General features: G+C 36.6%; 1 long non-coding RNA gene across 1 annotated transcript; it reads left to right on the top strand.

Moving 5' to 3' along the window:
* The first annotated feature begins 1,500 nt into the window (after nucleotides 1-1,500).
* LOC114543226 lies at nucleotides 1,501-6,672 on the top strand. Its single transcript, XR_003689931.1, has 3 exons — nucleotides 1,501-1,530; nucleotides 1,995-2,047; nucleotides 6,590-6,672. It is a non-coding gene; the product is annotated as an uncharacterized LOC114543226 (long non-coding RNA).
* Nucleotides 6,673-26,607: the final 19,935 nt, after the last annotated feature.

Below are 26,607 nucleotides of genomic sequence, written 5' to 3'. Positions count from 1 at the left end.
ACTCTTGTATTCTATATTTTATCCTATGAATTAATGGGCTTAACGTACTCCTTTTGTGTATGAATATTAATGTCAAAGTAAGTATGTATTAAAATGTATTCAAACCGCATGATTTTGTGTTTGCCTAAGTCGCAATATACATTCCGGGGATATTTTCATTAAATTTTTACAGCTAAAACCCAGAAACAAACGTAATTGAACTGTCTCTCCTGACGGGATAGAAAACTCTACAAACATTCGAATCACCTCAAATATATTTTCATGCATGGATGCTGAGACCTACTGTACACACGTTGTTTACCCTGTCAATACCTGTTTGCATTTTGTCATCCAGGGCTGAAAGTGAAAGTTACTTTTCAAATAAACTTCTTGTATAAACTGCAATATACCCCATCTTTACTAGCTATAATGCTCAATATGCACACCGGTTCCTATTTAGGCATGCATATATAAACAATTTATAGTAATGCAGTATGCCAGATGAGTATACAGGTTATTGAACAAGGCAATAGAGGGTACCATGCAGAATTACTTAGACAGAATTCAATCACTTCTAACTGCCTACCAGAGAATGGCGATAAAAAGTGCTATACCTAACCATTAATTGGCTTAGTAACACCTCATAATTTTGTTATTCTATTTCTGGTACTATACAATGATCCAGGCTCGGAACATTAAAAAATCATTTCTATGACAGGTAAAATTTGCCATTATATATATTTTGAATATTTTGAACAAAAAAACCCCTGATTCAACCCTGTAGTTTGTATGCTATTGAACCATCTAAGGGCTTGGTAGACTTTAGTGCTAATTAATGCCTAGCTGCAAACTATTGCAATTGCTGTTCTACATCTAGCAGATCTTTTTATGGATTTAAAAAGTTCCCTGAGTAACTTAATACGTTAGAGGATGCCATGTAAATGTCTCTTAACACTGGCCTCTTTGACAGAGGATGAGTCTGAATTGCAAAAAAATATATGGTGCTTACAATAATCACTTATTGGTGAAAAACACAGCCTATTGTTGTTGTAATCTATGCTTTTCCTTTACTGCAACTTACTTTCAATTATCTGATCTGACATCTTTTCCATGCCAGTCAATGCCTTGATATTTGTCACCAGGAGTTTGTTGGTGTCTTCATTAGCTGTTGCTCTAAACTACATTATAAATTTAAATACTAAAATGTTGCATGTATCTAGGCAATTATTAATTCTTTTTTAAATTCATTTTATGTACCATTTGCTATATGATGTACAAAACCTATTACATCACAAAATGTGGAATATATATACCCACCTCTGAGTTAAGTCCCATCCCTGTTCTAAGCCTTTTACTGCTGAACGGACAGTACGCTGAGAAATTAAATGTAATTGCATATAGGTTATTGGGTAGTTACTAAAGCTCTCTTCTTTAATCTATATAAATATTGATGTGCATAATAATTATGTCAATATTGTCTGAAATTGTTTTATTTTTAGGAAGTTTCACTTGAAATCCAAATGAAAATGATTATAAATCAATGAAATTGATGTAAGTATTCATCATCATGAAGATTATAATAGCATGCAATATAACAATAGAGTTGATGTTTGCTGGCATAAATGGTTTTTGGCCCGACTCTGAACTTATTTTAGCCCGAGCGTAGCGAGGGTTAAACAGTATTCTGAGGAGGGCCAAAAACACATTTATGCCCAAGAACATCAACTGTATCACTATTATATTAACTTTTTAAAGGGCGATTTTTGTATAGAAACACTACAATGGATAAACACTACAGTCGTTCTTCTGATTGGCTAAGATCAAGGTGGGCTAAAATAGATTTTAGCCTGGCAAATTTATCATTTTAGCCCGCAAAGTACACCGCAATGCCCACCAAAGTTAATATAATAAAATATTAGCTACTACACTTCTTTACTAAAACTGTCTTGTATTATTTATATATATCTGACCATACATAATATTAATATTGTCTAAAATCTTTCATTATTTTATAGGGAGTTTGGATTGGAATCCAAGTGACAAGTATTAATTAATCACTGAAATTACTGTAAGTTTTCATCATCATTGAAATTTACAAGCATGCAATATTCCAGTGGCATGTATGGAGTTCTACCCCTGTTTAATCACCAGAATATTCACATTTAAATTATCATGCTGTTGACAATTTCTACTGTCATCTCTGACCCTGGGCAATTAATTTTCACCCTTTTAAAGGGAAAATCATAGGAAATGGACTAGACAAACTATAAACAGAATAAAATGAAAATCTGAAAAGGGAAATTTGCTTTATATCACTATACCCAATACTCAAGGTCAGCAGCAAACCATATCCTGCATGACATGCTCATGTTTGATTTCATTGTTGCATTGATTAATGATTTGGTTATATGCACCATTATTATTATATGTTGATACTGTAGTCCTTCCTTCCAATCCCTCCTCTTCTTACAAATTCAAGTTATCATACTGTACTACATTGCATTGTTTGCTTTGGGACACCATTGTTGTATACATTTAAGCATTTGCAAAAACTGTATTCTGTTGAAAAGGCTTAGTGGATCGTAATACATACACAGTTTTTCTTCCCCATATAGAAATGATTGATTAAATTACTTTAATTCGAATGAGTAAGCATTTACCTTTAAAATAAGGGGGATTTTCTCTCGGGTAGCAAGCTGTGCCCCGCGCTCTTTAGCTATATTCTGCTCTTGTTGATGTAATATTTTTTGATTTTGTTCAATGATTGTCCGTTGACTTGCCAAAATACGTCGCATGAGTTCCTCATTCTGACCATTGATTGCCATTTTTTTAAAAAACTGGTAGCTTTCGTTAAAAAATTAAATGTTAAGTGTATAAAAACTGGCTTGTCAAAACAACTTGAAAATTTTTCCTTCGAGTTTCCCTCTCGAATTCTAGATTTAGCGCGAAATAAATATGAGGCTTCTAATTGGTTGGTTTAGGTCACCTGGACACTTATAGTGTCCCTGAATAGCATCTACTACCCCCGTTTAGCCCTTTGTGTTTCTTTTAAACTCTTGTTTTTATATCAACATCGCTTATAAAAATCTAAAAACAATCATGGCTGAATACAACAACTATATGACCTTGTGTCCACATTGCGAGACCTATTTACCTGCAAGAACTTTCAGGCGACATAGGGAAGTTTATTTTGACCAAAATTCAAACTCGTGGCAAAGAGATCCAATTTTAGAAGGCAGTAGTGATGATGAAGACAACTTTATTGAGATCGACCAGGTCACTCCATGTTTCCCTCTTCCATCAAATCATTGCGATAGCAATTATACTGAACCTGACTCGGCTGATGAATTGTTCCGCGAAGAACTGCTTGAGCGTGAGATCTGGGATGCGCTTTAAACGACAAAATATTTTTCTCGTCGGAATCATTCCCGGACCTAGTGAGCCCAAGAATAACATTAACTCATACCTTAAACCACTCGTTGATGAGCTTGTTGTTCTTTGGGAGGAAGGCGTGACCCTACGACATTCTGGCTCACTTATTTACCAGAACGCTTTCGAGCTGCTTTGTTGTGCGTAGCCTGTGATATGCCAGCCAGTAAGAAGGTTTGCGGGTTCACTGCTCCCAACTCTAAACGTGGTTGCAATAAGTGCACCAAAGAGTTCGTTACTGGTGGATTCGGTGATGCAACTGATTATTCCGGATTCAATTCGAGTAGTGGGAGAAATATTGTTGACCATAGGAGGCATGTTGAGGAGATTTTAGCGCAGTTGACGCAGGAATTGCGTAATGCGAAGGAGTCTCTATATGGCGCTAGATATTCCGAACTTCTCCGACTACCATACTTCGACTGCATTAGGTTTACTATTGTTGATCTGATGCATAATTTATTTCTGGGAACTGCGAAACGCATGATGGAATTGTGGTTGGAACTTTCTCTTTTGACACGTGCAGATTTGGAACTTATTCAACAGAAAGTAGACATATGTAATACACCTTCAAACATGGGTCGACTTCCGTTCAAAATAGCCAAGTCGTTTTCTGGATTTACGGCAGAACAGTGGAAAACCTGGGTAACTGTCTTCTCTCCGTTTGCATTGTTAGGTCATCTACCTGGTAAACATTACAAATGCTGGTTGAATTTTGTTAAAGCTTGTAAAATTCTGTCACGGCCAATGATTAAAATACATGACGTGGGTCTTGCGCATTCTCTGCTTGTAAAGTTCTGTCGTGATGTCGAAAAGTTATATGGAACACAACGCATTACACCGAATATGCATATGCATACACATTTGGCCGATTGTATTCTTGACTATGGACCAGTGTATAGTTTTTGGTTGTTCAGCTTTGAACGGTACAATGGCATACTAGGTAACTATTCGAACAATAATAAGTCAATTGAATTGCAAATTATGAGAAAGTTTTTGAGAGATCAGAACTTGAGAGAACTTGAATTCCCAAAAGAATGTGTGCAGCATTTTAGCGATTTGACTGATAAACTACAACAGCGCGAAGGCCATCAATCTTGTAGCGAAGTAGTTGATAGCAAGCTTGCAATTGATATTCTTCATTTGTGTGATGGTAGGCTTGACATTCGTGATGAGTTATGGTTTACTCTGGATGGTTACTCCTTGGTTTACCTCACGTTATTGAACAGTTAGATTGTGATGAGCACGAGTACCTGAGTGCTGTTTACAAAATATTTCTTCCTGACATACCAGTCGACAACATTCCTTACCTCTACGACAAATACGCGTCGATCGAATTTTCAGGGGAACGATACGGGTCAGAGTTTTCCCGTCTAAGTCGTTTTGCTTACATTTTAGCAAGGTGGGCAGGACGATTCCATGGAGGTGTGGATATGGAAGGTGTAGAGGAAAGACCGGGCATTATCGATTGTTTCGTACGCCAGTCGATTTCGTATCGGGATAAGGTACATTCGTTTTGTTTTGCGCACGTTCGCTGGTTTCAACGGCACCCTGAACGATTTCATTATGGTAATGATGGAGTTACGCCCGAGATTTGGTGCTCAAACTTGTTCGAGAGTTTTGGTCCGGCGTCCTTTATACCCGTTCAACGCATAGCGCGAAATTTAATACCCGGTTATGATAAAGTTGATGACGAAACCGTCTTGTTTGTTATGCCATTGGAAAGGCGAATTCTTCTGTGATTCAGATGGAATTTGGAGGCTAACTAGTTTAAGTCTGACTATAGCACATTCAAATCAATGCCCTTGATCATGGTTCTTCGTAGTGCTTTAAAGTTCGTAATACCGTGCTGACAGAACTGTGACGATTTAATACCCAGAAATGGGGGCAGATCAGGGTTAAAGTAACACATAATTAACGGCGTTAAGTGGTTTAATACATGAATGCATCCATGCATCACGCTATATAACCATATGCCCTAGATTATAACCGCTATTTGTATTATCGCGTTATTAATTCGTGTAAGCCCTAATGGATACTGAACAATATTAATTTATAGGTTCCTTGAAAGCTTGCATGTTGAAAACAGTATTTTATCGTACGTTTGTGGAAATACCGCGTGAAAAATTTAATTTTGCAATCCTCTGGGGCCGGTTGTATAACTGCATGTACTGTAGTTAACGACAGAATTGGCCAATCAGAGTCGTGTATTGCTCATTTAACTATGCAAAATGTACTTAAAGAGTTTTATACATCTGGAGCCGGTTGTATAAAGCTCTTAACTACATTTTGCATAGTTAAATCGTAGTTAACTCAGAAATACATGACTCTGATTGGTCAATTCTGTTACTAACTATGATTAAGAGTTTACTACATTTTTATACAACCGACCCCTGGTCCCTGATCTGCAAAATTATATTCACGCAATATTTCTCCAAACGCACGATAAAAAAATTGATTTACTAAATGTAGACTTAAATTTAGTTCTCACTGGAACAAAGATATTATCAATTAGGTAATTTAAGCACTCTGTTTATACTATATATGCTATCCGAATTTGCTTTCTTGGTATACAATACCACCTTATACTAGCAAGAGACCGTATTGCCCGCGTTGCTTCTAAGCAGTTGTTTTGTCAGCCACCGAAAACCGGGTTTTTGGTTAGGGGCTAGGACTTTTGTTACTTAATTATATTCTAAGTTTTAAAGTTTAATATATCCTGGTTCCGGTTTATGGTACATATTGGTTGAACGTTTTTCAGTGGTTAGGCCAGCCTGCCAACTTAGTCCTGCTATTCTCGTATTTTGATGTTTAAAGAAATCAGTAATGATAATAACAATATGTTCCCATTCGATTAATTTTTCAGTTTTTAAACGGATTCATTTAGAGATTTTCCCCTTTTCGAAAGGCTCTCACTTTTTGAAAGTGAATAAAATTCTAGTTGATGCTTTTCTAGAGAAGTCTCGAAACGCTACCCGTAAACTGGATCCAGGGTGTTTTGTCAACATTAGGTTTAAGACGTTGAATCCAAAGTTATTCAACGTTTTATTTAAAAATATAATCAAAGGCCTTGTATGTTTAGGTACATTTGTTCATATAGCGTTTTATTTAATGCATTTTAAACTATTTAAACGTGATTAACGTTGTATTACTTTTCCTGATCTTTGATTCTGACGCCCTTTAGAAATCATACAAATCATCAGCCTTGATACTGCCTCGATTAATTAAGGGTCGTGGTCAAACTTCAGATGAAGAAACGGGTAAGGAAAGTCCAATGGGTGGAGTAATTTTAACGTAGTTGAGTAAACTTTATTTTTCAGCTGTTTTGTTTTTAAACCAAAAAGCTTTGTAGTAGGGTATAGAGAGGCTGCTCTGTTTACTGCTAGGCGCCGAAAACCAGGCCTGCGTAACCCTATGTATAGGTTTCGGCTTTTACTGACGTTTTTGAACGACTGCACTGGTTCTGCTCGAAGATTTTAGTTAAAAATGATAAAAATCCTCGTTTGAAAGCAGCATGTACTTTATTACATAATTATAGTGCTAAGGAACGATTTTGGTATTTTTAAACTGATTGCGTTTGAAGGATATCGTCGATGCGAAGTTTTTTTGAATAGCTTATTCTTTCAAAGGAAATAACTCGGGTCTTTAAAAAGCATGGGTAAACAGGATGTAAGGAGCTCTAGGTTTACTTCCAATAGTCAGAAACAAAGGTGCGAGATCATAGCGGACGCTGTCACTTACAACCGCAACCTGTTTCCAGGATCTAGACCCGTAATAATATAACTGTTAACTGTTTACTTTCCGAGATCATATAGTCCAAAAACCTAATAAAATATATAAATCTAACAAAATTGCACAGTAAAACTTGCCAAAATCCCGAGAATTTCTAAACTTAGTTTGCATAAAGAATAGTTTTATTAATTTAGAACAAGTCATGAGGAAATAACATTAGATATTAAAATATTTTCCCCTTAATTGTGCCACGATTATGTGCCTCTGATCGATATGAAAATCTGCTTAATAGGTATGAAGGAGCCAGTCCTTTTAAGCATCGTGAAAGTCATCACTGCATCTTTGAAACGTAACTGACGGGAAGCCAATTTACTTGACGTAACACTGGTGTTAAATGGTCATATTTGCCTTTCGCAGTCACTATTCTTGCAGGAAAGTTGTGTACACGTTGCAGTTTGGCGACATTCTTGTTTCGTGTATTCGCCTAAACAGAAGAAGAGTAATGTACGTAATCTGCTGGATACTAAAGCGTTAGTTTATTATTGTCACAAGGGTATGGTCATCTAGGATATGTTTAATTCGGTTAATTTGACACAGAGATTTCATACATTTCGATACTAAACACCCATCCAATTCCATCCCAAATCGTTTGCAGCGGACAGTGGTTGTAGTTGTTTATCAAGAAAGGACACACTGAAATCTTGTATTCCCTTCAACATTTGTGGTAATCCAAAGCTTTTTTTTTCTGGATTAATAAGCAGACTATTGGAAAAACATGCACCACGTTGCATGCACCACACTGCAATTTTCTGCAAATCATTCCTAAGTTGAGCCTGTGGTAGACTTATTTATAATAAAGAACGACAAGTAGACTTTTGAATAGTCCGCAGAAGATTCCAAAGGGCACGTGCACTTGTCATGAACAGTCGGTAAATGATTTATACAGATGTTAAATAACAATAATGGACTAAGCATGGAGGCCTGAGACACACCATATTCAACCGAGCAAGTATATATCTGACAAATTTTGACCAATTTGACCGACTGTTTCCTTTTAGACAAATAACTCTTAAACCAAGCTATTGTGCGGTAGAAGCACCCATTGAGCGAAGTTTGTTAAGAAGTTCAGATGATTAACGCTTTCAAACGCTTTTGATAAATCTTATCAAGCGACTGTAGTCCATTCCTTTCCATCCATATAGCATCCAAGATCGCATCTGTCAAAAATAGATTTCTGTCGAATGACTCCTTGTCTTACTGCTTTGATGAACGGTAATATAAGGCGTTTTTTCCCTAGTTAAATACTCAGGAAATTGATTTTGCGCGACCACATGGAGCATTTAGCGAAGCTGCTGGGAGCGTGACAGAGGCCGGTTATCATTTAGTATATATTTCAAAGTCTCCTTCTTTTAAAAGTGGTGTGACTTTAACAAGAACAATTAGCGATCTATATCTCTTTTAATGTTGGTAATATAACAGGTAAAGCATCTTTAATCACTCTAAACGATACCTTGTCTATGCTAGGTGCTTTATTTGGTGAAAACGAGTTCACACATCTCATACGTTGATACCGGATAAAAGCGGAATTCGTCCATGTCCTTAGCTAGCCGGTTGTAAACTTTTCGTTCGCCGCACCTTGCGTCCCGCATTTTTACCGCTGATATTTCACGAGGCGAAGCCGATCCCCGCGGCTCACCCCCGGTTTGTGACACATATCGAAAAATTAAATAATTCGATAGATTGAGTTTTTTCAACTTTAATTTATATAACTCGGACACGGACAGGTAGTTACCTTTTTAATGTTCGTTCCTTGTTTTTATGTAGAATTTATTTTTAGCTAAGTTATTGATTGTATTTTAAATTGAGGGCCTACATGAAAAGCACCTATGGGTGATTGTGGCACCCTCATAAAATATTTTGATAATAATAAAAAATAATAAATAACAGGAACTTCGTGTAATGTCAAGCTAAGCATATATAGTCTGCCGCCTCGCTTCGGCTCGAAAAATAATGTTACTTTAAAACGTCAAAAATCTGTTTCTTTATGACATACCTAATGACTTTAAAGTGGTATTCTGATTCATTCCGAGCAGTTAAGCTTTTTTATATAACGAAAAGTAAATTTTTCGGTTTCTAATGTGATATTTCGCAAACTCTGATCTTTTATCAATATTTCGCGCTCTTTATATAAATCTATATCGCTATATAAATTTATATCGCGACTGTATCGATATGTATCGATAATACCAGTATTTAATATGCTCAAACTTATCAAGTAAAGTAGATTGTCTTCCTTCAATGATGTCATCAGGGGGTTCCTTTTATCCCTATCGCCCGGTGACACTCATAACGCTAATCCGCCCCCGCACACTTGCGCTCTAATACTCACGCCACCGATACCCAGAGGTTTACAATCTAATTTAAATTAATCGACAACTATAAAAAAGGTTTTAACGCACTAGAAAAACGCTAAAAATGAAGCCGCGTATAGGTTTCAACCAAATTAATATAAGGTCTTCGTTTAGATGGTTAATAAGTATAGATATAGTTTATAATAGTAATTGTGATTTGAAAATTGAAATTTAATTTAGGAATCGTTCGAAAATTTAATTCAACAAAATTGCAATAGATTTGCTCTATACAGCAAATTTGACACGGATTTGGTATTATATTTGCTACAGTAATATTTATATGCAAATTTGTGTGCCAATTTGTTGCCAATTTGTTGGAAATATATATGCTAGTAACACATGAAATTTTTATTTTAAGCCCTGTTTACAATTTCTTTGAGGTTTTCCATACTTATTTTTGTACGCTAAAGCATAAAAACCGATTTTAACGAACTTACGAATTTACTAGAGAGCCTGATGAATTTGCTCAAAATTGGCACCTATACGCAAATGTCTTGCAAATTTTGGGATAAATTTGCCACGCTGGCAAATTTGTGGCAAACGTGTTGCAAATTTATTCGGTTGCAAAGATGAATACGCAATGGTTGCAAATTCAAAATACGAAATTTGCACCAAATTTGCATCTGGTGCAAATTTTGTGCAAATCTAAATTTTCGTCCCGTGTAAGGGCATCATTACCTTAAGAATATTTTAAATATTGACAATAATCATTTTGTCGATTGCATGCACCATCGCTATATTTTCTTCGCAAAGCTAAAGCTGCAATGTCGCTATTTCTGCCGCCATATTTTTTTCATATTAGTTACATATTTTGTGACCATACGATCACATATGCATGTGTTATGATTTTTAACCAGTATAACAAGTCGCTAATTAATACTTGTGATCTAACTAAATTATTGGTGGTCACTATATTCATTCCCCCCATATATTCGACCATCTACATAGTTAACTGTGTAAAAATGCCTAAGCTAACTGCATGAGCCTAACAATAGTGACCTAAAGACATAGAACGCATAAATTAGTGGGATAATTTTCGAAATCTTCATTTCAAACGACCGCGGCAATCCGCAATCCTAAAGGTCCGAAAATCCGTCCTGCAAAGCAACTTAATACTCAACCCCGGCAGCAAGACAAAAGTGCACATTATTTTTACTAAAGCATATAGCAATAGCACACGGCCCATATAGAAACCGAGTTTTTAAATCACAAAGAGTGCAAATAATTTTTTTCTGCAAAGCTTATAGCAATGCTGCCGCCCATATAGAAACGACAATGCCAAATGCATGCACAGGGGAGTTTATACTCACCATTTTAAGAAACACCCGATCCTTAACATCTTCGAGACATCTACTTGTGACACAATTTGTGCCTCCTGCTTACAATAAAATTAACTAATCAAGATTTCCCCAGACAGATGATTAAGGCATGCATCAAAGCATCAATCCATTTTGTCTTGCGAAAACTTTTTATATCATATAATTATATATATATTTCAAGGTAGCATCTACCCACATATTTTTTGACAAATGTCAGAAAAGTTTGCAAACAATTGTTGTTTCAATGTGAGTAAATGCATCCTATTAAATTGTAACCACCAAGCTAACAACTACTCTAACCTCAGCCAAGCCATTTTAAAGGTCTGGCAACCTTTCATGTCATGTTTATTCGGAATGATTGGATGATCGTGGCCCAACTCGATTCCACCGGCCATGGCAAGTAATCTAAAGGATTATATTGCAGTGCGCATTTATATCCGACTCCATTTTACTCGCGTTAGCATATATACAAAAATGCAATTGAGAACGTCTTGTTATATACAATTGCATGATCATCTATATGAAATCTTACTTCGAATGCGTGTCATATTTCGATATATGCATGGATCAATAGAGAGCTACAGTTTAGCCAGGCAAACACACTCAAGGAAAAAAAACTTTAAATCGAGCCAACCGTAATACGAATTCTGTTGATGATTTCATCGATAAGCCTGATTTCAATGCTGGGAGGGAAATAATTGCAAGCGCGCCTAATAAAGTATGCCCAGTCATGACTTGCCTTATATAATAGCTAATGTTTCGTATAGTCTCATACCTTTATACTTTATATGCAGGGGTAAAACGCCTTGACTTCTCCATATAGATGTTAATATCCAGCAAATATTTGGTTTAGTCTTCGCGAAATTACTGGTAAAGATCTTTACCCGCGCGCTCATATACGCATAAACAGTTGATAGGCGCCATTTCAAATTTGTTCATTTTGCCGCTCTAGCTGGCAGGCTTCAAGGTGCAATGACCATGCATAATTGCAATTTAATATCCGGAATGTAATTTCCTAATAAAGGAGCCCAAATCAAAATTAGTGAATATTTTCCTGTTGCCCAAGCAGCTGATATGTTGTCCAAGCAAGATAAATTCTAATGTTCGTTTTCTGATGAAGTATGGCGAAATATATATAAGCGAAATATCCGAAAGGTCAAACTTAAATGTTTGTACACGTTAGCTTGGCAACTTGCCCTTGGGCTTGGGCCAGTTGTGCGCAAGGCTGCACGCACTTGGTTAAAACATAGCGCTAAACTCAATCTCACAAAACACGGAATTTGTAGACGGCGTCTTTGATGGTTTATGTAGTTAATATCAACAAAACTTAAATGGTATAATATAGATCATAATTTCTGTTTTGTTATATTTTTCACACGGGCCACAGCTCTAATTATGTTGACCAGATGATATTTTGTGCATTATCAAAGCCTATAGGCTAAATTTCCCTGAGCAATATTATGATTCATTGTACGACACTCTTGTTTTTTTATTGTAATAAACAATGTCACACAATGAACATCATTGATATAGCTTCATTACTTTCATACAGTCTCTATGATTTGTACGATTTGAGACTTTTCCGCGTTCCACGTTTCCGATTCGAGGAGCTAGTCGAGAGAAATCAAATCACAACCAAAATATAGCTACATGCATGGGGAGTGAATTGTGCTGAAATGTGCATATATATATCAACATATATGAAGTAATTTTTTTGTGAATTAAGAGTCTAAATAAACATTTACAATGCATGAGTTATATTTATGCCATAAGTTATATTTATGCCAATTGATACCTTTCAACATGCCAGCAACAATCGAGCCAGATGGCTTAGATCTGGTGAGACAAATATACCCTTTTAAGGAAATAAGACAATTTTGCAAGCGGGGCACTGCTCCAGTTTTAGACTAGATGCACGCGTCATATTTAAATTGCTTGGATATTCATGCAGTGGCATAACGAACAGAGGATGGGGTCTTGAGATATACTTGGTACTGCCGGGTCCCTTAATTCGCTGTTTGTCATTGATCACGTTTTGCTCATATACTATGATGTTTCGTTATCTATTCTGGCCCCCAATAACTGGGGAACCTTATTTTAGTTCTCGTCCTAACCCTACCGAACGCGCGTTAGGTCACTGTATTTATGTCTTCAAATATTAGCTAGGGTATTTCAATTGTTGTATATAATTTGCATGTCAGACTGCATTAAAGACAACGAGCTGAAATGCTGAACCGCATTCTCGTCCTAGGATGCGGTCCTTTATTTTGAATACATTTTAATCAGTAGCTGCTTCGGACGGAGGCCCTGCTATCAGATTATCAGATGTAAATAAATTAGCTTAAATTTATCGCACTTTGTAAATAAATTTACAAGTGCGATAATATGTAACACGCAAAATCCCTCAATTTACTGATTTTAAAATCTGGTTTTGTCTGTTTACATACATTACAGACTTCCGACAATTATGCAACTTAATTAGCACCTTGCCAAGGCATATTATGGCTCGTAATGCTGTAATATATGGCTTGCGACGTTGTTTGTGCGCGCGGTGAACTTTGGCTTTATGGAAGCTACAGAAGTATATTAAAACACAAATTCTAACCATTCAGTGCATTACCGAAGCACAAAAACGATAAATTTTTAAAAGAAAGCTTATAACGTGAAATTTGTCGCTAATGAAATAAGAGCACGCTAAGCATAAACCAGAACATGAAGCGCAAAAAAGCATTCGATTAGGCTAAAATGATATAACCCTACTATTTCCTTTACAAGCCTTCTACTAAGGAACTGAATACATTTCTGGGAGTATTTCTGTGTAACACATTCTGCGCTTCTTCTCTAAAGTTGTAACATTGCAAATGTTTAATCGAATGTTGAACCAAATCCAATGCGATTGAACGAAATTCCGGCAAACGTTTCAACGAACGGTAAATCAAACCGTTGAACGCTTTTGGACCAATTTTCGAACGATTTTTCCTAAGCGTTCGAACGGGCAATTTCGAACGATGAACGATCTCGAAAATCGTTTCAACGAACGCTTGAAGCGTTTGAACGGCAAACGAACGGATAACGAACGATATTTTTGAACGAACGAAATAGCGTAAACGTATGTTTTCCCGTGGAAGGTCACATATGTTAATGTAGTCTTTACATATGTGATGTCAACAGTTATTTAACACAAATGTTCGCCTATACTCGCGCGATTCTTTGACGTTCATATGGTAACCGTATTTCTTGTTTCGCATAGGTGGTTTGTTTGAGTAAAAACGAGCTAGTACACTGGCTAGTACACTGTTGGCTTGTTCTCCCTGGATTTCCTGTTTTACTTGCTCTCATAGATATTTAATGGAATATTTTTCCATAATCGCGGGTTAGGACGCGCAGTCAGCAATCGGGCCATCGGGCCTAATAGTGCCATATAAGGCCACATAGGGCCCAAACGGGCCTATGAGCATATGCTCATAAATGTTCATGAAAAGATGCTCATCTGCTCAATGAGATATTTCAGGCCCAAGCTCCTCAAAGGGAGGAAAAAGGGGGTATGGCGAATGCAAAAATGTATGCATTTTTAGAGGGAAATATATATTGGTGTTATGGACAACGCGATGCTTGGAGCATAAATTAAGACACGGATTAACGCTTGTAACAATATAATAAAGTAGAACAATTTTACAAATATTTTAAACATATTGTCCGGGCACTACACTGTTTTCTTGTTTAGATCGTTTGACTTTGTCTTCCTTAAGCAAGAGTTTGCGTTGACAAGCCCGGACTTTTCTCGGGGCTAATACGGGGCTACGGGGCTATACGGGGCTAATAAAATACCTGACCCACGAAAAAATGAGCCAATTATTATTAGGAATTTGTTGAGCAATCATCTTAATATGCGTCGCACGCGTAGGAACTGTCCTGTATTTGGCTGTGGTAGTATAAATTTAGCAAGGTTAGCAAATCATCTCGACCAAGTACACGGTATGAGCACAGAGGAATACTGCGCACTGCGCAAAAGGTGAAGTCCGCCATGTTTTTTGCTTCGAAAAGATGGCGGCGAAGTTACCGAAAAATGACGAACCAGTCCTCCAGGAATTATAATATAGCTCAGTGTTTTGCACCCAAAGTTCTTACTGCAGATATATGTGGGAACATCTAAGGTCAACAAGTCCCACAGTTAGTTGAAGTAGAGTAGTACATGAACTGAAATACGTCTCCAATATTACTCCTATAGCTTCGACGATGTCCGGAATGCACTATCACTGTAACCTATGCATTAACTTTACATGTCAAACTCTTCGCTCGTTGATCAATCATCTCGGTCGGGTTCACAAGAGTGATCGGGATTTCCATGCGCTATGTGGCATTAATGAATGTCCACGTACGTACACGAACTATTTCTCTCTGCGAAACCATTTTGTCAACAAGCATAGTCAAGTACTTCAAGCAGAGGAAGTTGTTGAACGAGATCCACGTGCCAACAACGAGGGAGATGAACTTGACGTTTATAATGGTAAAAACGATGACGATGATTTTTTCGTATTTGTTTGCGAGGTCGAGAGTAATCAACGATCAAATGTATTGGGCTTAATCAAGGTCAAAGAGGAAGGCAAGGTACCCCAAACGATTGTCAATCGATGGTGCAACATACCACCCAGATTGTCGAGAACAGCGTCGATGCACTTCAGTCTGGTCTCTAGCAATGTTTATCGAATGCGGGTTTGTTTACCAAAATACGCATAAGTTTTTTACCAAAAGTTGTTCAGTACAGTCTGTATATATATATATATATATATATATATATATATATATATATATATATATATATATATATATATATATATATATATATATATATATATATATATATATATATATATATATATATATATATATATATATATATATAGTTGTTTCAACTCTAAGGGTAGTTTCGACTGGGGTCAAAACGACTCTACAATAGAGTCTTGTTACTCTACCAAAAGGTAATGTTACTCTTCGAAGGAGTCAATTTGACTCTAATTGCAAAGAGTAACCGAACTACGAAAATTACCGTTTCGTCTAATTTATAATTATGCAAACGTTGTTTTGTTGATTACTGGTTGCGCCCAATCACACTGATCAGTGATCACACACGGCAATAATTTTCAATTTCACTGAGGCAAACAGTTATACAGTATTTATATAATCATGCACATGCACAGCAAAATCGAGAATTCTTACCTAGAATAATGTTCTTGAGAAATTCTTATTTTAAGCAAAAGTTTGCTCAAAATAAGTAAAAGGGGATAAATTATTCTTATCAAGAATGAATTTTACTTGAATAAGTAAACTTTTTTTAAGCAAGAATAACCGTTTCTTAAAACAAGTAAATGTTCTAGCTTGTATTCTAACTAATAATTTTGGTATTCTTAAAACAAGGAAGCGTCTTTGTGGATTCTTGGCAAGAAACATTGTTAACTTAAAACCGGCAATCAAAAACGCTTGTTGCCAATTCACTTGCCAAGAATACTAATTTCAAACAACCAATTTATTTCAAACAACCAAGAATATTTTTACATTCTTACTAAGTAACATTTAATAACCGAGCAAAGATTCGCAAGTTTCGTTTCATATGCAGACGAAATGAAGGTTTTAATGCCTATTTAAGCATTCTGAATGGACGTAGTTCGTTTCTTATGAAAATATATATTTTAAACTTCGCTAACTGCCAACTGGCGGAAAGAACTGTGGATTATTGTGGATTACTGTGGATAGGATTTACTGACATTATGTCGCAAAATTTCCTGCAGAAGATTGCGCAGATTGTTTTAAAAGTGGCTGGGAATCTCAGTCTTCTAAGAGGTAAGGATTTAAAATTATACGCGCAAACAGACGAAAGCTATTTTTGAATTTGCCGCGTAAACAGTAAACGTATTTATAAACAATAAACAGATATATTCACAGTTTTAATACTCATCATTCCCGATAAATGAACGACGTTTATATAAATATATTATAACGTGGTTATACTATAGGCACTATGCCATAAAAAGTGTACGTGATATTGACGTTAGCTATAAAACCATGGTCAAATTTTAGCTGAAACATTTGTACTCAATCTTAGGATCATGATATACTGAATCTTGGTTACTGGATATACATAAGTTTTGATTAAGAATTAGGATGAAATAACTGTTATATTGCCTTTTAAATTTTTTTATATGCATTCTTAGATGGTGGATTAACAAGTGGTGATGTTTATGTCTAAACCTGTAATGAAAGAGGTCTCATTGGAAAGTAATATCTGTGGTAAGTAATGCATTATAAGGAATTGTGCAATGCTGTTAGATTATTCACCTAAGCATATGGCTTAGTTTTTAATGTATAATATAATATACCGGTAATTATATACTTATTGAACAATTGATTATATACTTATTTATCATGTAATAGATAAAAGGAAAAATCATTGACAGCTTACCAGATGACTACCCTTTATGCCTAATTTTATATATGCAGAGCATGCAAAACTGTGCATAGCATCCCCCAATCATATATTTCACACATATTATGCACTGCTTAGTTTCTTTAACATTTGTTATCTTAACTCTGATTTCTCAAGTATGCTTGCTTTTTTGTTTTATTAGGAACATGGATTGAGGTAGTGAGCAAGAAATTCAGTGGAAAATTTGCTATACCAATGGTTAATTGGACCCACAGTGTTTCAGCACTTAATTTTCAAGGAAAAAAATACTCCAGGTGATCTTATTAATATTTTCATGTTTGGCATGATATACAAAATTTAAGAACAGCTGGTCAATAATCAAAGGGAAACATTGCTCAGGAATGAATGACTTTAGCTTATGTGTAATAATTGAAGACATGCAGTGAGTTTGCATAGATGTGTTTGTCTTCTTCCATGAATATTTTTATTCAACTACTTCTGGGTTCATACAAGGGCTTAATTTCATTATCTGAGCTCTATCGGATACTTTCCTAAACTTGCCAATTGGCAATTTTTAATTAAGTCCTTGAAAGACTTGTTTATTTGAGCAAGGTATTGCACAAACCTAGCAGTACTTTGAAAAAACTATTTCTGTCAGATGTAAATGTATGGCATTTATATATTTAGTATGGCCACTAAATAAGTAGTTTTAATATTTTGAACTAAAATAATGTATAAGAATAATGTATCTGTGATGTTTTCTTTTGTCTAAAAATTTTGTACTTATTATAAGTAAAATTATTCTTGTTTTAAGTAGTTTTTTTCTTATTTGTAACATTCTAGGTAAGAATTGTGTGAGTAGGTTCCTTAATATACAATAATAATTTTGCTTATTTCAAGCAATGTGTTACTTAAAACGAGTATTTTTTCTTTAGAAAATTCTTGTTGCAAGAATTGTTTTTCTTAAAATGAGATTCCAGTTAAGAATAATATTCTTGCCTGGATTCTTGCCTAGAATAATATTCTTACTATACTGACAAGAACAATTTTACTTGTTTGTATTTTTTTTTCTTAAAATAAGACTCACGATTTTGCTGTGTGCATGTATTATGGATTTGGCTTGATTTACATGAAATTAGGTTATAAATTATACAGGGACTGAAAAGCGTAAACATGCAGTGCTTCCACTTCCAACTCTAGGCCTTTATGTAATGTGATTTATTTACGCATAGATATATTGCCAGGCATGAATTTTGCATACCCTTTCCGCAGCTCAGTTTTCTGAGCATCAATAATGACACATTAAATTTTACGCCGTTTTGGGATAATTTTGGCTAGGAGTAATGGTTCTCCTAGCCGCTTTATTTCTGTTAAACAAAACGATATTTATTAATACATTGCATTAAAATTCCAAATAGTTACGCTCAGAAAAGGGTGGAGGCAAATTACCGCCAGCACCTGTAGATACGGCCTACGACCATCACTAATTGAGATATAACGTTCCTCTCTCTATATATATCAGCTACGGTAAATCGTCCAATGTACATAATTGTTAGCGGAGGCTTTGGGGAGGAGGTGGGTTCAACTTTAAAGGAGATCTGTCTTTCGCGATGTCACGCTTAAACTGACCGTTTATGGTTTGGGTATTCGGTCTTTGTTAGTTTTCGATTTGCTGCTGGCCATTGACCACCTTTCCCATATTGCGTGCCATCCATTACCTGTCGGTCTTTTAGATAGGACGCAAAGCCCATAATATAAGATTTTTAATTATCGTCGGCAAGGCGTATCCCCTTGGGGGAACACCTTGCCTTAATAGTCTATTTATAAAATCACATTACATAAATTTCTTATTTCCTTCGTAAATATTTTGTTTTATATTATACTGTACAATCATTCACATGATGGTTATAGTCGGTGCAAACACGCAGTTTGCTTGCAACTGCACATACCATTGTTTAGGCGATAGCTATCCGTTTTGACGCGAAACTTCACAGTCACGACCGCTGGATTCGATCGATTTCTTCAACAACTGTTTCCGAGACAACGTGTCCGCGATGTTTTCTGGACCCGGAAGATACTTAACAGTAAAATCATAATTCTGCAATCTCAGAACCCACCTTTCGACTCGTGCAGAGGGCCTATGGGTTTTGGAATAAATCACTTCTAATGGTTTATGGTCTGTCAAAACCTCAAAGTGAATCCCGAACAAATACACATGAAAACGCTCACAAGCCCATACTATACTTAATGCTTCTTTCTGCGTCTGAGAATACCGCCTTTCCATGTCAGAAAGACATCTACTAGCATATGCCACAACCTTCATTACATTTTGTTGCTTTTGCACAAGCACTGCACCAAGACCAACAGGACTAGCATCTGAGATTATCGACGTTTCTGCATCCTTATCAAAAAAAGCCAATGAATCAGCGGTAGACATCGTATTCTTAAGCTCTTGAAACACCTTATTTTGTTCATTTCCACAAACAAAAGGTGTAGTTGTCCTGGTTAACTTCCGCAGGGGTTCAGCCGTTATAGCTAAATCTGGAATGAACAGACTACAGAAATTTACCAGACCAAGAAAACTCCGAACTTCAGAGGCTGTTTTCGGCTCCGTAGCATTCACCACAGCCCTGACTTACTCCTCAGTGAGCCCAATTGTAGTGTATATGCCTTGTCTCTGATACGGATTGATACAGATTGATCTAGTCTTCATAAAATGTTTTATTCTCTGTTTTATTCTATGTTACAGCATCATCCAGCAAGCCAACAACGGTGCTAATTACGCATGCATATTTATACCTTACAGCCTAATTAAATATTCAATATATATATATCACATAGACTACAAGATCTGGAGCTGAACGCCCATGGTCATTTAATTTACTTTATCCTTTTCACAAAGTTCATAATGAAAAACGGTTATGGTAGGATTCGAACCATCGATTTAACACTTCGGAGACCATTGTTTTCGCCACTAGACCACAAGGTCTTGTGCTGAACGGTTATGGTTATTTAATTTACTTTATCCTTTTCACGAAGTTCATAATGAAAAACGGTTATGGTAGGATTCGCACCATCGATTTACCACTTGGGAGACCATCCTCCTCGCCACTCGACTACAAGGTCTTGTGCTGGATGGCCATGGTTATTTAGTTTACATTATCCTTTTACGAAGTCCATAATAAAAAAAGCTTTTGGCAGGATTCGACCCATCGATTTAACACTTGGGAGACCATCGTCTTCGCCACTAGACCGCAAGGTCTTGTGCTGAATGACCCTGGTTATTTAGTCTACGTTATCCTTTCATGAAGTTCATAATAAAAAATAGTTTTGGCAGGATTCGAAACATCGATTTAACACTTGGGAGAAAATTGTCTTAGCCACTTGACCACAAGTTCTTTGGGTGAACGGCTATGTTTATTTGATCTACTTTACTGTTTTAACGAAGTTCATAATGAAAAAGGGTTATGTTAGGATTCGAACCATCGATTTACCACTTAGGAGACCATCTCCCTCGCCACTAGACAGCAAGATCTTGTGCTGAACGGTAATGGTCATTTAATTTATTTTATCCTTTTAACGAAGTTCATAATGAAAACGGTTAAGGTAGGATTCGAACCATCGATTTAACACTTGGGAGACCATCGTCTTCGCCTCTAGACCGCAAGGTCTTGTGCTGGATGACCATGGTTATTTAGTTTACTTTATCCTTTCACGAAGCTCATAATAAAAAATGGTTATGGTAGGATTCGAACCATCGATTTACCACTTCTGAGACCATTGTCCTCGCCACTAGACTGCAAGATCTTGTGCTGGATGGCCATGGTTATTTATTTTACTTTATCCTTTTACGAAGTTCATAATGAAAACGGTTATGGTACGATTCGAACCATCGATTTAACACTTGGGAGACCATCGTCTCGCCTCTAGACCGCAAGGTCTTGCGCTGGATGACCATGTTATTTAGTTTACTTTACCTTTCCACGAAGTTCATAATGAAAAACGGTTACGGTAGGATTCGAACCATCGATTTACCACTTGGGAGACCATCGCCCTCGCCACTAGACAGCAAGATCTTGTGCTGAACGGTTATGGTTATTTAATTTACTTTATCCTTTTAACGAAGTTCATAATGAAAACGGTTATGGTAGGATTCGAACCATCGATTTAAGACTTGGGAGACCATCATCTTCGCCTCTAGACCGCAAGGTCTTGTGCTGGATGACCATGGTTATTTAGTTTACTTCATCCTTTCACGAAGTTCATAATAAAAAATGGTTTTGGCAGGATCCGAAACATCGATTTAACACTTGGGGGAAATTTTTCTTAGCTACTAGACCACAAGTTCTTCGGGGGAACGGCTATGTTTATTTGATCTACTTTATCGTTTTCACGAAGTTCATAATGAGAAAAGGTTAAGGTAGGGTTCGAACCATCGATTTAACACTTGGGAGACCATTGTTTTCGCCACTAGACCGCAAGGTCTTGTGCTGGATGACACTGGTCATTTAGTCTACTTTATCCTTTCACGTAGTTCATAATAAAAAATAGTTTTGGCGGGATTCGAAACATCGATTTAACACTTGGGAGAAAATTGTCTTTGCCACAAGACCACAAGTTCTTCGGGTGAACGGCTATGTTTATTTGATCTAATTTAGCGTTCTCACGAAGTTCATAATGAAAAACGGTTATGGTAGGATTCGAACCATCGATTTACCACTTATGAGACCTTATTTGATCTAATTTAGCGTTCTCACGAAGTTCATAATGAAAAACAGTTATGGTAGGATTCGAACCATCGATTTACCACTTATGAGACCATTGTCCTCGCCACTAGACGCAAGATCTTGTGCTGGATGGCCATGGTTATTTAGTTCACTTTATCCTTTTACGAAGTTCATAATGAAAACGGTTATGGAACGATTCGAACCATCGATTTAACACTTGGGAGACCATGGTCTTCGCCACTAGACCGCAAGGTCTTGTGCTGGATGACCCTGGTTATTTAGTCTACTTTATCCTTTCACGAAGTTCAAAATAAAAATAGTTTTAGCAGGATTCGAAACATCGATTTACCACTTAAGAGACAGTTGTCTTAACCATTAGACTGCAAGGTCTTGTGCTGAACGGTTATGGTTATTTCATTTATTTATCCTTTTCACGAAGTTCATAATGAAAACGGTTATGGTAGGATTCGAGCCATTTATTTAACACTTGGGAGACCATCGTCTTCGCCACTAGACTACAAGGTTTTGTACTTGACGGCCATGGTAATTTAGTTTACTTTACCAGTGGCGTAGCTAGCGGTCCCGCTATCCCGCCCGGCGGGACAAAAAATGTCCTAAAAATTAGACTAACTAATTAACTAAAATCGCAATTAGATCATTACTTATTTCGAAAAAATTTTCAGTGCTTTCATTACTTATTTTATGCATTTTACGCAATTTTGCAGCAGTCTACTTGTCTTACGAAACAACGGAAATTGACGATTAGCTAATTTCCACGCAGTTTCGTTGTTTACTCGCGCGATTCTGTCCCGTGTTCCGCCGATTTTGAAATGGCGGAATTTGCAATAATATTTATTAAAGAAATTCTCGTTTCTGGTTGGATAACTAACGCAGCGCATGCTCAGAACGGCCGATTTCAATGCCGAAGTCCCGCTATTTTATAAAGGCGGAGGTTGTTAATATTCAGCCTTTCTTACGAAGTTTTCTGCGTGAGTACACACACAACCGTGACGGTAGGTTAATATATTCATATTTGTTATTGTCCTTTCTCCTTGAGATTTGCATACAAATACAATGGCATCAACAAGCGTGACCAATCCTGTTTCTGTTCAATCATGTGTATCTGATATTGTAAATGCTTTGTTGATGAGATCTTTTTCTGTTCGACCAACTGTTGAACAAAATGTTATTGTCAAGGAACGACCAACTCCAAATTTAAATATTAAGAATAAGGGGAGGTCATTCATGAAGGAGTGGTACTCTAAAAAGGATTGGCTTTGTGGCAGCTCTGTTTTAGCAAAATTGTTCTGTTGGCCATGTCTTTTGTTCTGTCCGGGAACGTCACCCACATGGACGAAGACTGGCTATACGGACATGAGAAGCTTGATGTCAGATGGGAAAAAGCATGAAAAGTCCAAGTCACACTTGGCTGCCTACAAGATGTGGAAAATGTTTGGGGTGAATGTGGGAGTGGATTCTCTTCTTTCGCAAGCAAGAAGGGATGAAATTCAAAGGCACAATGAAGAGGTAAGGCAAAATCGGGAGATCCTTAAGACTGTGACCGAAGCAGTACTATATTTATCAAAACAGGAGTTGGCATTCAGGGGTCACGATGAGAAAGAAGATAGTTTGAATAAAGGAAATTATAGAGAGTTGCTTGAGTCCTTTGCCAAGTTTGATTCTGTATTTGAACGAAGACTGCATGGTAGGTTGGCTGAATCTGGAAGGGGTGGGCGTTTTACTGGGGTGTCTCCTGAAATTCAAAATGATTTAATTAATTGTGTTGATTCTGTTATTGATGATGTAATTATGAAGGAGATAGATGATTGTACTTTTATCAGTGTGCAGGTTGATGAGACCTCTGATGTTTCTACCAAAGAGCAGGTAAGTATAATTGGACGTTTAGATAAGGGTAGTGAAATTGTTGAAAGACAATTAGGATTTGTGGATGTGAGTATGAATAGGACTGCTCCTGCAATATCAGAAGTTGTGAAAGATAAACTTGGTCAGTTTTCTACTATGAAGGAGAAGCTTATAATGCAAACTTATGATGGTGCTTCTGTCATGTCTGGCCACATTAATGGTGTTCAAACTTTGGTTCGTCAAGAGTATCCTTTTGCCCATTTTGTCCATTGTGCAGCTCACAGGTTAAATCTTGTTTTGTGTCAGTCTGCCTCATCTATTGCCCCTGTCAAAATTTTTTTTATCAATATAGGTGGCTTTTGTACTTTCACAAGTAATGCCCCCAGAAGAAAGGCATTTCTGACCTCCCATAATCTTGAATTCCCTAGCCCTGGTGATACCAGGTGGTATTATCGAGCCCGTGTTGTTAAGGTTTTGTATAATAATTATGAGAAACTTTTAGAACTTTTTGAAGGAATAACAGATCAACCTAATGGTTGGGATGATGAATCATTGAGTAAGGTTAGTGGCTTACTGCACTATCTTAATAGTTTTCTCTTTTGTTTTTTAGTATGTGTTTTTTACAAAATTTTAGAGCAGTCTTCTATTTTGTATTCAGTGCTTCAGAGTACAAGTACAGACTTTAGCTATGGCATAAGCAAGATTGAAAGTTTTAAAAATTTTGTTTCTTCTCTTCGTACCGATGAAGAGTTTGGTAAATTTTATCAAGAAGCGGTAGATAAAGTAGGTCAACCTGCAAGTAAAGCAGACAAAAAACATAATTACAAAGCCCTTTATTTTGAGATAATTGATTCCATTGTAGGAATGTTAAGTGAGAGATTCCAAGATATGAAACAATTTGAGTTTTTAGATCTGGTAAATCCAAAGGTTTTTTCAACTTGGAATGGAGTTCCTCCTCCTGAGAAAATAACCCTTCTCAAGGAAATGTATGGAAGCCTTTTGATCTCCCAATGCTTCAGAGTCAACTTAGTTTTATTTACAATGATAAGGACTTCCATAAGGAGTCTAGTAATGAAGTTCTTAAATATATATTTCAATTTAATCTTCAGTCTAGTTTACCAGAAGCTGTCAAGTTATTCAAAATGAATGGGGTCTTAGCTGTGTCAAGTGCATCAGTTGAAAGATCATTTTCCTGTTTAAAAAGGGTTAAGGGATATTTAAGAAACAGGATGGGCCAGGCCCGACTCAGTTCTCTTTGTAGGATTTCTATTCACAAAGATATCATAAAGCTTTTAGAAGATGACAATACCTTGCATGAGCACATTATCAAGAAATTTGTTGAAAACCAGGAGGCTTCCATTTTTTTAAATGATACTTCATTATTTTTTTAAATGATTTTCCTTTTAGGGCTATAATATTTTTCTAATAATAGAACTGTGGGGAGATATCCACAGTAGTGGTGACCCCTTTTTGTTAAGGCATACATCCACACTTTTTTAATGTTGAGGAGATACCCACTTTAGTGGTGACCTCATTTTGTTAAAGTATACATCCACACTTTTTTAATGTTGGGGAGATACCCACTTTAGTGGTGACCTCATTTTGTTAAAGTATACATCCACACTTTTTTAATGTTGGGGAGATACCCACTTTAGTGGTGCCCTCATTTTGTTAAGGCATACATCCACACTTTTTTAATGTTGAGGAGATACCCACTTTAGTGGTGACCTCATTTTGTTAAAGTATACATCCACACTTTTTTAATGTTGGGGAGATACCCACTTTAGTGGTGACCTCATTTTGTTAAAGTATACATCCACACTTTTTTAATGTTGGGGAGATACCCACTTTAGTGGTGACCTCATTTTGTTAAGGCATACATCCACACTTTTTTAATGTTCTATTTGGGAGATATCCACGTGCACCTCAGCACCTGCAGTTGAGTTTGAGTTTTTGGGCAATTCAAAAATCTATAATAATTGACGTCTTCGGACGGAACTTTTACATCTTAGAAATAAATGCAATTATGCAAATGCAGCATGTTGAAAGTGTTTCCTTTTTTATTCTTAGTATATATTTGGGCTATGATGAGTGTTTTCATGTTCTGCATAGGCAATTTTTCGGTTTTTTCCTGCCGAACGCATACCTTAGAACTACAGAGAACTCTGAGCCTAAATTGTTAGAAAATACTAGTGCAAAGTTCAACCGAGAAGGAAAAATTTGAGACATCTACGCGCAAATTTTATATTTCAGGGGTGTTTTATAGCACTGCATATTAGCCTCTTAACAATCTCAAAATCGCCGAAAATGCCATTTCCGAGGGTCTAGATTCAAAAATTTTCCGGGGGAGAATCCCCCCGGACCCCCCTTATTTGTGTCATCCGGCGGGACATGTTCTAAATCCTAGCTACGCCACTGTACTTTACCCTTTTACGAAGTTCATAATAAAAAATGGTTTTGGCAGGATTCGAAACATCGATTTACCACTTAAAAGACAGTTGTATTAGCCATTAGACTGCAAGGTCTTGTGCTGAACGGCGATGGTTATTTAATTTACTTTATTCTTTTCACGAAGTTCATAATGAAAAAGTCATGGCAGGATTCTAACCATCGATTTACTACTTGGGAGACGATTGTCTTCGCCAGTAGGCTGCAAGATCTTTTGCTGAGCGGTTATGGTTATTTAATTTGCTTTATCCTTTTCACGAAGTTCATAATGAAAAAAGGTT

Source organism: Dendronephthya gigantea, unplaced genomic scaffold (genome assembly GCF_004324835.1).
Source record: "Dendronephthya gigantea isolate DGI-Jeju-01 unplaced genomic scaffold, DenGig_1.0 000420F, whole genome shotgun sequence".
Lineage (NCBI taxonomy): Eukaryota > Metazoa > Cnidaria > Anthozoa > Malacalcyonacea > Nephtheidae > Dendronephthya > Dendronephthya gigantea.
The sequence above is the reverse complement of the archived record's forward strand: the minus strand, read 5'-3'. Positions and strand labels throughout refer to the sequence as shown.